The sequence below is a fragment of the Maniola jurtina genome, chromosome 18 (assembly GCF_905333055.1).
Source record: "Maniola jurtina chromosome 18, ilManJurt1.1, whole genome shotgun sequence".
NCBI lineage: Eukaryota > Metazoa > Arthropoda > Insecta > Lepidoptera > Nymphalidae > Maniola > Maniola jurtina.
Window position 1 is genome coordinate 509,776 of NC_060046.1, and position 15,757 is coordinate 525,532.

General features: G+C 37.6%; 1 long non-coding RNA gene across 1 annotated transcript; it reads right to left on the minus strand.

The window, feature by feature from the left end:
- Positions 1-4,903: 4,903 nt before the first annotated feature.
- Positions 4,904-15,486, minus strand: LOC123874219. Its single transcript, XR_006797862.1, has 3 exons — positions 15,433-15,486; positions 7,056-7,060; positions 4,904-4,915 (listed from the first exon to the last, which is right to left on the minus strand). It is a non-coding gene; the product is annotated as an uncharacterized LOC123874219 (long non-coding RNA).
- Between the last annotated feature and the right edge of the window lie 271 nt (positions 15,487-15,757).

Consider the following 15,757-nt stretch of genomic DNA (forward strand, 5'->3'; position numbering starts at 1 on the left):
GACTTCCTGCGTCAAATGCACTAACATTCATACGTTGAAGCCTCGACGCTTTGTTAGAAGTTCCCCTGTCGTGAACTATGCTTATACTTAAAGAAGTAAGGAGACTTACAAGTATTATGAATATCACTCACGATAGTTTAAATCCAAAACAAATGATGCTCTGCTACAATCTTGCTTTACAGAAGATAATTCCTATAGAATTTAGTGAATAATTGGAACGGATTTCCGTATTCCGCGTGTCGTGTGAGCGTTTAATGCAGACGCTGCGGGTGTAATCCACACGACACATGGATTTGCATTGTTAGTGATTACATTGCGGTGTGGAATATTGTCTAAAATGTTGCATTATCATATTTGTTTAGTAGAGTGGTGGTAGCCTGGTGGTTAAGACGTCGTCGACCTCTGATTTGGGTACTGGGTTCGATCCCGGGCACGCATATCTAACTTTTTGGTGTTATATACCTTTTAAGCAATTAAATATCACGTATGCTTTAACAGTGAAGGAAAACATCGTGAAGAAACTTGCGCGCTTGAGAGTTCTCCATAATGTTCTCAAAGTGTGAATTGGGCAGACTTTACACACCTTAATGATAACCCTATGAAGAATTCTCAGACAGGATGTTTCTCTTCACCGTTATAGCTTGTGATACCAGTTAATAGCGTAAATTGCATATAACTCCAAAAAGATAAAGTCGTGTGTTGCCTCCAAACAGATTATTATCACTTGAAGAAAATCCTATATACTAAAAAAACAGCCAGACAGACAGACAGACAACAAAGTGATCCTATAAGGGTTCCGTTTTTCCTTTTGAGGTATGGAACCCTAACTATCTTGATTCTTGTATTTCGATTACAAAATCCATAATAGACTTTGTTCGTCCAAGTAAAAGGACATAGCCATTTTGGTTCCCCGCAAAACACTCTTTTACAGCACTCCAACTGAGGGTTCTCCCCAACAAATCACCATAACATCGGCGCCAAAAGTAATTCCAGTTCCGAACTAGCCAAATGTTATCTAACCTTAACAGTAGGCTTAGTGTAAGATTTCATATCTCACTAGAGATGGACCATTTCACAGGTAGCATGTGAAAAATCACGCGAAAAGCCTTTTCATATGTAACTCATGCTACCTTACTTAAAGTAGCCTGTGTAAAATCAGAAGAAAAATCTTACAACGTTTGAGAATTATTATTAATCGAGCTTTATTGTTTAAATTCATCAATTTATCATCAATCACCAATCCGAGCTAAGAGCGCAATAGCGAAAACGCTCGTATCGCTGCGTGTTAGAAAGCATCTATTTAGATAAATAAAATTATGCCACCAAGCAATAGTTTACTACAGACATGAAACATAATTCATTTTCCGTGAAAAGACAACCTGTGAAATTTCAGCACTTTGAATAACCACTGTTATCAGCGCTATGACCTTGATCATGTCAGTTCAATCGTTAATTGTTCGAAAATTAAAAAATCACTTTCCGTAAAAAGTGCCTGTGAAATCACTGTGAAGAAAAATTATAACTTCACCCAGTAAAATGATTTGTAAGTAGCAATAATGCCCCTATCTGCATAAACGATGACAGAATTTTAGCATTGTAACACTCTACGATTAAAGTAAAATATACCTTAAGCGTCTTGTTTTAAAACTCAATTTTGTCCATACATCTACAACGTGCGGTCCAAGAGGAAAACTTGCGAAGTTAAATAAAAAAGTACTGACTTTTCAACGTTGAATTTCAGTTGTATAGGTCCATTTTACTTTGAGGTTTTCGACGCTCGAATCCTGTCAACGTTGGTGAGATATAAACTTATACTAACCTTAACAGGAGACAAAATGGTGGTGAGAAAAGGAAAGTTAAATTAATTGGAATCTTCTTGGAGTTTAATAAAATTCTCCGGAACGAAACAAAGACATCAGAGAGAGAGCCCACGAGGACCAGGCCTTCGTTATTTTACAAAAGTTAATTAGTTAAGTAAGTTAAGTAAGGTAAGTAAGTTAGTTAGTAAGTTAGTTTCTCGCATATTGTCCTCAACACCATCGGGAGGAACGATCAGCGACTATGAAGTTTGGATCATAGTGGCATTTGGAGATAACTGATAACAAAGGTGTAAAAAATCTTACGAAATTTAGAATGGAGATAGATTATACCCACTGATACTTTTCTCCCGGAAAATTAAAGGGTTCCTGCGGGATTTTTCAAAAACCTATACCCACGTGAACGAAGTCGCGGGCATCAGCTAGTAAAATAATAAAATAATATCCATTTAAACGCTCAACATCAAAGCTTTAACTTAACACAATAAATATCCGCTGAAACTAAATAACGGGCCAACACAGTCGGAACTGTGGTTCATAGAGTTAGTGGATTAGTTTACGCCAAATTGTTCAAAGGGTTAACGCGAGCGCGTTTAGGTGTTCATTACGAGCCATCGATTTAATTGGAAAATGTCCCCACTGTTTATATTAGGTTAATAAGTCGCGCTAACACCATCCATTCAATAAATTATTATTTGTTGCTAGTAGCATAATTACTTTTCCACAGATTGTAAACTTGACACGACTTTGAGAACGATATGGAAAACTCCCAGGCCTGCTGGTTTCCTCATGATGTTTCTTTCACCGTTGAATCAAGAGTATTAAAAATGATAAATAATTAAAAGTAATTTCTTAAAAAAAATTAATTATGATGTAATTTTAACTGTAAGTTAATTTTTATGTTAATTTTTTTGTCTATTTAAAAATATGAATGATCGTAAGATTACTTAGTAATAGTTGTTTAATGTAATGTTGTTAATAACGCATAGTACCTATATAATGTGAAAACCAAATGCAAAATAAAGAGTGAAAACTTATAACTGAACTGAGGCTTATTTTTTTTTTTCTTAAAACTCACATAACCCCAAATGCCAATCCGCACTGGGCCAGCACAGCATTAAATAACCTAATAAACCCCTATTCATCTGAGAGGAGACCCATGCTCAGTAGTGAGCCGACAATGGGTAGATCATAATGAGGATGAATGTTATAAACGCGAAACTGTGTATGTCTATCTGTCTGTCAGATAACTTTTCACCAACCCTATGTTACCAATAAAATTTCCAAAAACCATTTTTAGTGAGTCCCCACGTCTTAAAAGAAAACTTTTGACAAAATTTCAAGTTTCTAACCTAGTTTAGGCTGCGTATTGATAGAACAGTCAGTTAGTCAAGACAAATCTTTTAAATGTATAAATTCTACACTTAAACTTCGCAGAATCAATCTATCCTTTGGTTAAAACCAAATGAAAACCCCTACAGTAGTTTCTGAGAGACCGTACTTAAAATGTCCGACCTCAAATTCTTTTGGTATGTCAGTAGGTTCCTACATCTATATTGAAAGTCTTAAACGATATTAAACGTCAGAGATTCCACAAGACATCGCCGACCCAGGGTATTCGCATTCCCCACTGGACATTTTATAAATGCAGTCTCAGTACTGAATTTAAGTTGCTAACCGATCTCACATTAGAGATACGCCATTCGCTCCGTCGAACCGCACAGCTCGTAGAAAGATATTTTTTTTATTTTTAAGACAGTGTTTTTACCTACACTTCAATAATACATATCAAAATTTGCGGAACCGGCAGGATTCGAATCTGCGTCATCTGGGTTTCGCGCCCAACGCTCTGACTGATAAGCCACGGTTCGCTTACTGCCAGTGATGTGATATTATGTTCACTCAATAGGTACTATTGAAGTAGTTAAACTTTATATTTTTCATTACTCTATCTCTCTTTCTCTCTCCATAGTAATTACATAAATAATGGAAAAGATTTTCTTGCCAATCCGCACTTGGCCAGTGCAGTGTGGTGGATTATGACCAAACCCTTTTCATTCTAAGAGGACATCCGTACTTAGTAGTGAGCCGGTGATGGGTTGATGATGATGATGAAGGGTTTCCTTGGGATGCTTTCGTTAATTTTTCGACTTTTGTTCATAATTAAGTATCAGAACTTGTTTTTGGTGAAAATATGACGTAAAAATGTATTTTGTGCGGTGCGGATGTTCGTGCGGCGCGTGTATGATGTGCGATCAGCATTATATAGAGTAGTTACAATGCGGACAGGATGCTTTTTAGCATTGTCTGTTTTGACCCACTTAGCTGAACAAATGGATGGTATTTCACAAGCATCTGCTTATCATGTTAAGCAGTTTTTAGAGTGCTCTTACTTCTTCATCTTTTTTACCCGACTACGGCAAAGCCAAAAGGAAGGGTTATGGTTTTAGCAGTCTTGTAGGTTTGTATTTATGTGTGTTCCCCCGTAGCTCCTAAACTGCTAAGCCGATTTTGATGAATGAGGTGTCAATCGCTTCATTATTATGGTCCGGTTGACATAGGCTACATTTTATACGAAAAATCGACCTAACGGATGTTAGGTACATCCACAAAAGTGAGGGTCTAAAAATTTATTTTACTATTGTGTCGAGAGGGATATCAAATGAAAGAGGAAAAAATAGATATTATTACATTAGAGTATATATGTATAGTACAGTGTTAAAATACACCGAGCGTCAGAAAAACAATTTACTATGTCTGACGCTTCCAAAATCAATAATCGCTATCTACTCGTATCAATAGTTCGCTGGTAGGAATCGGGCTTTAGTGCTGTTTAACTTTATGGGCTAGATTAATAATTAATAATTACTGGTTCAAAACATATCATGTCATGATACTTTACATGGCACGTCATGAAACTTTCATTTATTAAAAAGTTAATTAATATTTATGATAGCACCCTTAAGCTCGGTTTAATTAGGGTGCGGGCCACCCTGTCCGCCAGTGTTCCACAACGCGTCCATTTTCGGATAAAGCACTATTATTTATTTAAAGCCTTATTAACAGGCTCGAAGCGTGATGGTAGCGAGACGAGGTTTCTGTAGAAGGAATACATATAAGGAACATTCATCATCATCATCATCATCAAACCCATCGCCGGCTCACTACTGAGCACCTTCTCTAAGAATTAGAAGGATTTGGCCGTAGTCCACCATACTGGCCAAGTGTGGATTGGCAGACTTCACACACCCTTGGGAATATTATGGAGAACTCTCAGGCATGCAGCCTGCAAGTGTCTCTCCATAGTGCTCTCACGATATTTTCCTTCGCCGTAAAACCAAGTGATATTGCTTGGTCAAAGGTTCCGTGATCAAACCCCAGGCCACCCAAATAGAAAGCCAATTTCATAACCACTAGCTTTCTTCACTTTTTAGCTTTTTTCACTAGAATGATTAATATCTTCTATACCTATTAGCTTATATGCGCTTCGTCTGCATGGAAAATTTCAAAGCCCTACTTTACCCCTTTAGAAGAAGAATTTTCAAAAATACTTTTTTAGCACGTTATAATAGCTCCCTGCATGCTTTTCAAACCGAAACGTCCAAAAGTTTGAGCTGTACATTAAAATAATAATTATGTAGATCAGTTAGTCAGTCATCTTTTCCTTATATTTTCCACATTCAACATTCCATATTTGTATAACATCCAAATCTTCAGCTATTTCTTTTTCTACATCGAACCGGATGAAGCCGGCCAAAGCCGGTTAAATCTCGATTATACCGGCAACAACCGGGGCTCGATTATAAACACTCGCTCGACAGTAACGCGATTTAGGGCTTTCTACCGGCGATCTTCGCCTTGGACTCAAATTATAAGAAAAAGCGAATGAATCAAATAATAGTTATTAGGATAGGGATAGGGAAATTTCAAAGTCGCGTCATCGATAAATGTCAATAGTGCTCGGAATGGCGACAAAGTATGTGAAAAGTAAACTAATGTAAAATTTTTGATATTACAATTAATTTGAAAATCAAAAACAATAAGACTACTGTTATTTAATAGTTTTAAGTTTTCTCTTCTGTCGGCAGTCCTCACTCACTGCCAATACTTTTGTTTTTAAGTTATACCATCTTAGTCATCGCGCATCCACAGATATACATATGCCTAATATTTTCTATTAACTTTACCTATAAGTTAGCCTAATGAAATTAACAAGCTAAATTAATATAAATAAAACACGACATAAAACGTATCTTGGCTGTAGGTCGGGACTTTATGACTGAATACAGATTTTACTTTTACGGTAACTCACTTTTTAGACATTACATATTTTCACTAAAGCTTAATACAAAGTTTGAAAATATATTTAAAAACAACGAAAAAAATTATTGAGGTGAGTAAAGGGTGCCACAGTGCATTATGGATTAAATTGTATTCTACAACACTGAAAAAAATATAGTCTAGATACGAAGATATGTATTTTATTTCGTTACGTCGATTCTCCTTGATTAACCTATTCGATGCTATTGCATTCAAAAACCAAATAAATGAAATTAAGGATCATAGCACTGTAATTGGAAGTTAAATCACAATAATTTCACAAAAGTACCGGCAATAAAACGCATTACTGAATAACGCAATTTGTAAACTATATGGAATCGTAATGGATGCGTATATCATTATTATGTCATGAGAAATAAATGACAAATAATTAATGTCGAAGAGTATTTTATAGAGTGCAATTAATTGTAATGACTCCACATCTTAAAAGCCAATGATTTAATTACGCAAGTAGAACTCGTACCACAGTTTTACGACATCGTAAAACTGTGCTCATACCTAGCTTGAATTAATAATCTTTTTGATAAACTATAGTTTCTTATCGTCGTCTAGAACGGTTAATTCGGTCGTACACACACAAACACACACACAAAATTTAATTAAGTAATTTAAATTATGTAGGTACACTCATATTATGTAACAACAGATTTTTGATCAATAAAATATTCATTTTATTTCTATTCCGAACTAGTGGCATTGAACCTCAGCATTGAACTTATAATGGTAGATTTTTTTGATGATTCAAAAGGACTTGTTTATTTGAACAGAATCACACTAATATTATAAAGGCGAAAGTTTGTATGTGTGTGTGTGTGTTTGTTACTCCTTCACGCAAAAACTACTGGACGGATTGGGCTGAAATTTAGAATGCAGATAGATTCTACTCTGGATTAGCACATAGGCTACTTTTTATCCCGGAAAATCAAATAGTTTCCCGGAATATCAACAGTAGATTTTTAAAAAACTACATCCACGCGAACGAAGTCGCGACCATCAGCTAGTTTTTTTATATTTGTGTTTCTTATAACCTGGACCGCACCCGAAAGTTAAGGCCGTACGACTTAGAGTCTCCCTTGTGTAATTTCACGGAATGAGCTCCTAAGCAGGGCCTTCGCTTGTCTGACTCGAGAGCCCTTAGTTGTCTTAATTAGTGCTCACCTGAAACTTTCCACTTACCAAATAATAGCTTTGTGCCTTGCTTACGATGCACTTTATACTTATTCCATGGGATTACTATTAAGGTCGAGAACGTCTTAACTCAAGTTTGTTCTAGTGATTCAGTTTTCTGTAAGTATATAAATATCAGCTAAAATCTGACTTTGTGTGTGTCATTTTTAAGGTTCCATACTGAAGGGTGATAAAAGCGGTATATCCTAGTGGTTAAGACGTCGGTTTAATAGTCGGGGGGTTGGGGGTTGGATTTTGAGCACGCACAATCTATCTTTTCAGAGATATATGTATTTTGAGCACTGGTGTTAACTATGAAAGCATCTGCATCGTGAGAAAACCTGATCATCATCATGATCAACCCATTGCCGGCCCACTACCGGGCACGGGTCTCCTCTCAGAATGAGAAGGGCTTAGGACAAAGTCTACTACGCTGGCCAAGCAAATGCGGTTTGGTAGATTTCACACACCTTTGAGAATTCTTTCACTTTCAATTTTCACACATCGTTATCGAACGGCATTCCGAACCAGTGGTAAATTATTTGACCATTCAAAAGCACTTGTAAAAGTCTATTTGAATAAAAATCTATTCTATTCTATTCTATGTAGAACACTTGTGTTTTCTTTCACCGTTGAAGTAAATGACATTTAATTGCTTAATACAAAGGTGCGTACCCGGAATCGAACCCCCTCCTGAATAAAAGGCCGACGTCTTAACCATTAGACTTACCTTAAGATCACCGCTTAGAGAAGATACAGAACTTATTGAGATTTATTTTTGAATAATTTATAAGAATCTCGGAACTGAAGAAAGTAAATGTAAGTACCTCAAGTCAAGGATTCATGTTAAATATTAGCTCGTCTAATCGAACTTCAGAACTTGTTCTTTGAAACAACGACTAAAGATGAAATAAGTACATTGAGACAAAAAGTTAAAGAAGACCAAACTAGAAACGAAAGAAATCAAAACAGCGATTGAAGGTATAAGGGGAATAATAAATTTTTATTTGCCGTGGGAGTTCGGCGATACACGTTTTGAATGGCAAACGTTTCCTAACGGACAGGGAGCTGGTTGAAACTTTTAAAGGGATTTTTCCATTCCATTCCATACAAGGAACCAAAAGCTTAATTTGCTATAATCCGCTAAACCAAAGAAATCTGTATGGTGCAACATGCCGCCCGCCCTCCCACTGATAAAAATGCAGGAAAAGCCAGCCACCAAGCAAACCACACGCACCACCACCACGCAGCGCCACACAGATCCCAACACCACTCGACGCACGTTTCGCCCCGACACCGAAGCATCCTCAGGAGATCTAGACCTTGCAATGCCTAATTGCAATGCAACAATCTTTCCACGAGCTCTCGAAACATAAACGAAGGAAAAAAATAATCGTTTCAAAAGCAAAAATTAAGTTGTCTTCGTTTAACATTATCACGTAGCGCCCGACGATGGAAAATATTTCCTTAGGCCTCTTCAATTTGGAAATCGGAGTCCCCTTTATAAGTGCTTCACGGTTATTAGAACAGATTTAGCCATTTACGAAAAAGTGTTGTTTTTGTTTACAATAACTCGAGTTTGAGCAATTTGAATTTTTGAATATTATTTTTTGAGCTATATCGGTTACTCTGGCTAAGACTACGGATCTCTTCTTTTTAATATGATCACAAAGAAAAAATCCGATTGTAAGCTAGAAAAAGAAAGCTGTTTTATTGAAACAAACTTTTAGAAATACTTTTCAATCGTCAAAAGAATCTTACCACTTGCACTGCAGGTGCCGAATGTCTTGGAAGGTGAAAAACGTAATCTGAAATTACATTATCTTATTATTTTAAGACATTATCATTTCGGATGTTTAAAAAATATTTGACAAGGACCAAGGAAAGTGATTGACTAAAATAAGCTTCAATAATCAATTCAAGCGGCAAAAAAAAACCTTATTTCATCGCGAAGTTTCAGGAATAAATCATTCAAGTCATAATTTAAGTGGAATCTGATTATGCAAAGGTGGGCGCGGCACGGGCGAACGTGTAGATTGGCACGATCGTTATTTAGAAAGAGACCGAATTCTGTCGAGCAATTTGATCAAACGATCAATTCGAATGTGCCAAAATAATTATACCGACTTAATTTCAGAATTTCAAAACTCTTTATTTCACTTACGCAAACGGCTCGAGGCTCCGGCAAAAACCTTTACAAAGTTAACTATTCATTTTACATATTAACTTAAGTATAATTTAATATTTTTTATGATTACCACTTTGTACGTATCAGCTATTTGATGCAGCTTTTCCATAATGGGCAGGTCATTGGCCGTTCTATTCATAGTTTGAACGCCTACCTACTAACGTATGTATAAATTAGATGTCATCATCATCAACCCATCACTACTGATTACGGGTCTTTTTTATAATGATAAGGGTTTTGGCCATAGCCCACCCTCCACCTACCACTGACTGTGGAATGTGGATTGGCAGACTTCACACAGCTTTGAGAACATCATGGAGACTTTCCAGGAATGCAGGTTTCCTCGCAATGTTTTCCTACATCGTTTAAGAATATGTGGTGTTTTATTCTTTAAAAAAAAAGAGACATTGTATATCATAGTGATACGTCGTTAATATTCTATATGTCTCATAGATATAATAGTCAGTGCCACACAGTACAGTTCATGCTGTCAGTGGACCGGCTAAGGCCCTCAAACATTGGAAAAATATTTACCGTCTCCAGGCGGTTGAGCCGTGATATTGGTACTCATAGGCCGAACGTCGCCTGGCCGAAAATTAAATTCGCAAATGGATCCAAAGTTAACGGTCGAATTGTATAAGAAATTGATTAATGCTATCCAGCAAGATCAAACAATTAGTGAATTGAATTATCTCGGATATAAATTCCCTAATTCTAGAGCTCGCCTGTTTTGTTGAGTTGAAGTTTTTGGATTCGGATGACTTCGAACAAAAGTTATATTGGATAATGAAATTTATTAATATCAGCTGTTTCATTTCTTCGTTTTTAGGGAACCGTACCCGAGCCCTACCAACGGGACCCTATTACTAAGCCTACGCTGTCTGTCCGTCCGTCCGTTTGTCAGCGGGCTGTATCACATGAACCGTAATAGACAGAGTTAAAATTTTCCTAAAGTTATAGCGGCAATAGAAATACCTACATAGTATTTCTATTGCCGCTATAACAAAAAATAATAAAAACTTCAAAATGAAAGTGTTATATCTTGTAAGATGGTACAGACTACAGAACCCTTCCTGTGAAAGTTCTACTCACACTTGACCGATTTCCTGTTGGTCTTTTGGTAATAAATCATTTCTAAAATATTTCTGATGTGGTGCGAGCCCTCGGCCGTGACTAGTTACCACCCTACTGACAAACCAAGCATTCATCTTCTATCGAAATAACTATTATAATATCATGACAAAACTACTCAAATACCAACTACTAAGTAAAACAATTAATTAATTCATGCAATTGTGTAATAAATACGACACAAATAAGAAGTTTTGATTAACGCCAGCGTTACCCGGTCTAGTGATGTACATAAGGATAGTTATTTTTATCGACAAATTCGTTCGTATTGGTACACGAATAAAACAAACCCAATCATATTTTTACCGTGGGGAAAAAAACATGTCCTGTTTATTGCAAAGTATTTATTTTTCGTATTAGTAAGGCTTCCGTTTGATATTATTTTCTTTCACCCAGTAACGATGTATCCTAATAGGTATTATAAATGCGAAAGTGGGTGAATTTGTATGTAATTTATCCTTATTTCACGGCCGCGCAACAGAGTGAAGGATCGATGTGGTTTTTTGTATGGATATATAATTTAAAGACCTGGAGAATGATAAGTATACGCGACAGGTCGAGTTGACAATCGGGGTATGAGGCAGGGGGACACTTTGCACATCCGCACGTCAACCGTGCTCGCCCGCACCGAGTAAGCGTGGAAACTGTGGCTGTGCGGGCGTTCCCACCCCGATTGCCGTCTCGACCTGTCGCGTACTATACGCAGCTTCCTAAAAAAAGGAATATAATAATATTTTCAAGGTTCATATATGTACGTATGTGAGTTTCTTTATTCCACTTATCTTCTGACAACAGATTTGGATGTATGTCATCTCATCATATTACATTGGATGTATCTTACATCATTCCGAGTGACAATGGCTATAAAGTGAAAACATTCAATATGGCAGCTGTATGGTGCCATTTTCAATCGGGAAAGTTTTCACTTTTTAGTTCGTTTTGAAAGGTCGTGGTTTTATAATTTTATAATTACGACTTGTTATTTCTGAATTCCCACGGTATTTTTAAACCAAAATCCACGCGGATAAAGTCACGGGCATCACCAAGCTTCCATTACTATCAAATCTTTTTATATCGATATAAAGTAAGGCACTATACTTATCGATGTCACAACAGTTAAATTGAATTCGCAAATGAATACCATTAAGTTATCGACTTTTCTGAATAAGAAATTGATGAATGTTCCACGCGGCTCTGGTTCGTTATGGCGATACAAAGCCTGATGAATAGATTGGTGTCGTACAAAATGGTTATAAGGAAAGTGGGATCAAAGATATAGAATACTAGATGTTGCCCGCGACTTTGTTCGCGTAGATTTAGGTTGTTTTAAATCCCATGGGAACTCTTTGATTTTCCGGGATAATAAGTAGCCTATGTCAATTTCCAGGACGCAAGCTATATTTATACCAAATTTTATACCAATAGGTTAAGCCTATGTTCGTCCCCGGAATGTAAGCTAACTCTGTACCCAAAATCGGTTAAATTGTTGGGCCGTGAAAAACTAGCAGACATACAGACGGCCACACTTTCACATTTATAATATTAGTATGGATATGGCGGATACTGATTCATCACCATCATCATCATGATCAATCCATTCTCAGCCCTCTCATACTCACATACACATACATACAGACCCGTACTCATTGTACTTACAGGTCTCCTGTCAGAATGAGAAGGATTTAGGCCATAGCCACACTAGCCCAGTAAGGATTGGCAGACTTTACACACCTTTGAGATTATTATGGAGAACTCTCAGGTATGCAAGTTTCCCCATGATATTGTCCTTCACCGTATAATAATATTTTATCAACATCTACCTCTTGTATCTTTCCTTTTGTCAGATATGTTGTTTGTCTGCAAGCTACCACTGGATCTGTGGGCATTATTGTTTGCAGCTACGGCCCTATTCTAAACAAGTCAGCGTCCCGGGGCCGGGCGGAATTAGCCCGATTGTCCCCGGGTAGCGTTCCGGACAATGCAGGCGAGTTGAGGTATATTTAGACCCGTTTCGTTGCACTACAAGTAAATACACATGCAGCATAACAGCTTTATATTTTGTTCAGTGAAATTTCGAACCTTAGTTAAAACTAGATGATGCCCGCAGCTTCACCCGCGTGGATTGGTCAGATCCTCTGCAGCATCAGGATTGAGGAATTGGAATCCAAATCTTTTATGGAACAATGTCGCAAAGTTCCTCTATCGATTAAAAAAAATTACGCAAATTGGTTCCGAAATCTCGGAGATAGTGCATAGGTAGAAAAACACAACTGCTCCATTTTTCCGAAGATTAGCCCGTTCAAACAGACAGTCACTTCAATTTTATTTATTAGTTAATATAGCTATAGATTATGTATACAAGAGTTAATGTAGTTCTATACAAACATTTTTGGAGCCGGTGCCAAATGCCAATTAGCCGCACGAACCGTCTACTCTTCATATTGTTTGTGACTCCATATTGGCATCTCATTGGCACTATACAAAAAGTCTATGCCCATGGATGACTATCATTTAACGATGACAACGACAAAGCAGGGATAGATCTGCCAATAAACTAATTGTTTCAGCCACTGGTTCTATTTCATTAAACTGCTCATTAAGGAACAGCAGTTCTATCAGTTGATCATTGTTAACAAAACAATTAATATAATATAACAATATTATCAGAACTAATATTAATTACGTTAACAAGCTAGATTCTAGACTAAGCAAGCGGTCAACTGGCTGTGGAGACTTGGAGGTGTCATATACTAGAGGCGGCTAAGTTCCGTGATGACTGGTGAACGAAAAGACAATTTTCACTTCATTGACGATGGCGCAGTGGTAAGCGCTGTGGTTTTATTAGTGGGAAGTCTCGGGTTCGATTCCCTGGCTTGAAATTTTCACTGGTCTGGTCTGGTGGGAGACTTCGGCCGTTTATCACCCTACTGGCGAAGCCGTGCCGCCAAGCGATTTATCGTTCCGGTATGCTGCCGTGTAGAAATTAAAGGGTTAAATAAAAAACTGCCATACCCCTTCCAGGTTAGCTCGCTTCTGTCTTAGACTGCATCATCACTTACCACCAGGCGAGATTGCAGTCAAGGGCTAACTTATATCTTAAAATAACATTTCATTTTTGTCATTCAAAAGGTAAATAATAATTGGCCTTTTATTTATTTTTGACCTCATACTCGTAGGTATAATAATAGTAAAATGTCTTTTGTCCCACTTGCGTAGAGATTGCTAAATTGTTATCTCCCGGCCACATTAACGGCCAACAACGCGATGTTCAACGGCGTTTCCCGTTTAACGTAGATGCAGCCATGTTCAACATGCAACGGCATGCACATTGCCGTTTGGCGTTTAACAATTTCAACCCAATTGACATTAGACGTTAACCGTTCAAGTATTGCCGCTCAGTTTAACGCGTTGAATATCGTGATAATTATGGCGTTGTTGGGCATTGACATTCATCTTAATATTAAAAAACAAAACACTCATGTCAGCAATTTCCGATAAGAAACGCCTGATGTATCTACATGGACGTAGAAAACATTTATTCTTACTATTACTAGCATTTCTAAATTCTCTGTGTATCTATGAGTTCTACATCTCTATGGTCTGTACCTCAATGCTGCGGCTGTGGCGGCGCCGTATTTGAATAACAAAGGCTGGATACATGCGCCAGTATAATTAACTTGGAGTAATTAGTTGACGTGCTGATGATGAAGATCCACTTACCAAGGAAATGACTCCTTGTAGAACTTGGCTCTTTTGAATTCTATCCATACTAATTTCATAATACAAAGTGGTAATAAGTAATAACCTGGTAATTAAGATCTTGGCTCCTTAAGTCATATCCGAGGTTATACCTACTAACGTATAATATGTCCTTGAGGTACCCGAAGGGTGACGGAAGCCTGTCCATCCGTCCGTCCGTCCGTCTGTCTGTCAGCGGACTATTTCTCGTAAACTGTAAAAGGTAGAGAGTTGAAATTTTCACTGAATGTGTATTTCCATCGCTATAACAACAAAGAATAAAAATTTCAAAATGGCTGCTTTTAAAATTAAAAAAAAGTGTTATTCCTTGTAGGTACGATGGTACGAAACCCTTTGTGTGCCAATCCGACTCGCTCTTAACCATTTTTTATCATAATATGTTACAATCTGTTACTAACTGCACTACATAACAGCATAATATGCACCACCCATGATGAAAAATTCTCCTACACTATTAATTTCAGAATTATAACATCACTGGATCTAGGTCTTAGGTGGCTAGAACCTAGATTAAGCAAAGAAAAGTAAACTCTCCTCATATATCACAGTAGTAGTGAATGGTTTATGGCGGCTAGAAAATGGCTGCGCACATCTTATTATGGCGAGGACGAAGTTCGCGTGGCCCGGTTTACTTACGACTTGGACGACAACTATTCACTTACCGAACTTGGCGAGCACTTGATGTATGAGTTTTAAGTGGATAGGGCAACCTTAGGAACTAATAGCCTTGGCGTCGCAAGGTGCTTGAATGGCGACCTCACACCAGAAAATTTGTTTCGTGTGGTGGGAGGCTTCGGCCGTGGCTAGTTTCCACCTTACCGGCCAAGCCATGCCGCTAAGCGAATTAGTGTTCTGCGTAGAAACATATCAGGGGTAAAACTTTCCAAGTCAGCCCGCTATTATCGACAAGTGTGCCAAATATCATGTCAAAAGTACGATTTTATAAGTGACTCATACTTTTGGCATGACAATTGACCCATAGAGTTAAAATGGAGAGTGAGATGTCATTTTGTATGGACTAAGTATAACCCAGACTCCACCAGAGTGGAGACGAGACGAGAGGAGAGGAGATGTGATTTAAACAACGAATTAATTTTCGTTATTCCGCATCTCGTCTAGGAGCGGAGGAGAGAGGAGGATGGCATGATCGATGCGGAGATGTGAGTTGTGCCTGAGCTTCGGTGGATACACCCCTGTTGAAAAACATCTCTTCTCGTCTCCGTTTCAGACATCACTGCACACTCCGCTCCGCTCCGGGTCTAAATTAATTTGTTATTTTAGTTCTTATATGAAAATGTTTGCCACATCCAAACTACAAACTTTAGTTTTGACTCCCTGGCCGATATTTGAGAAG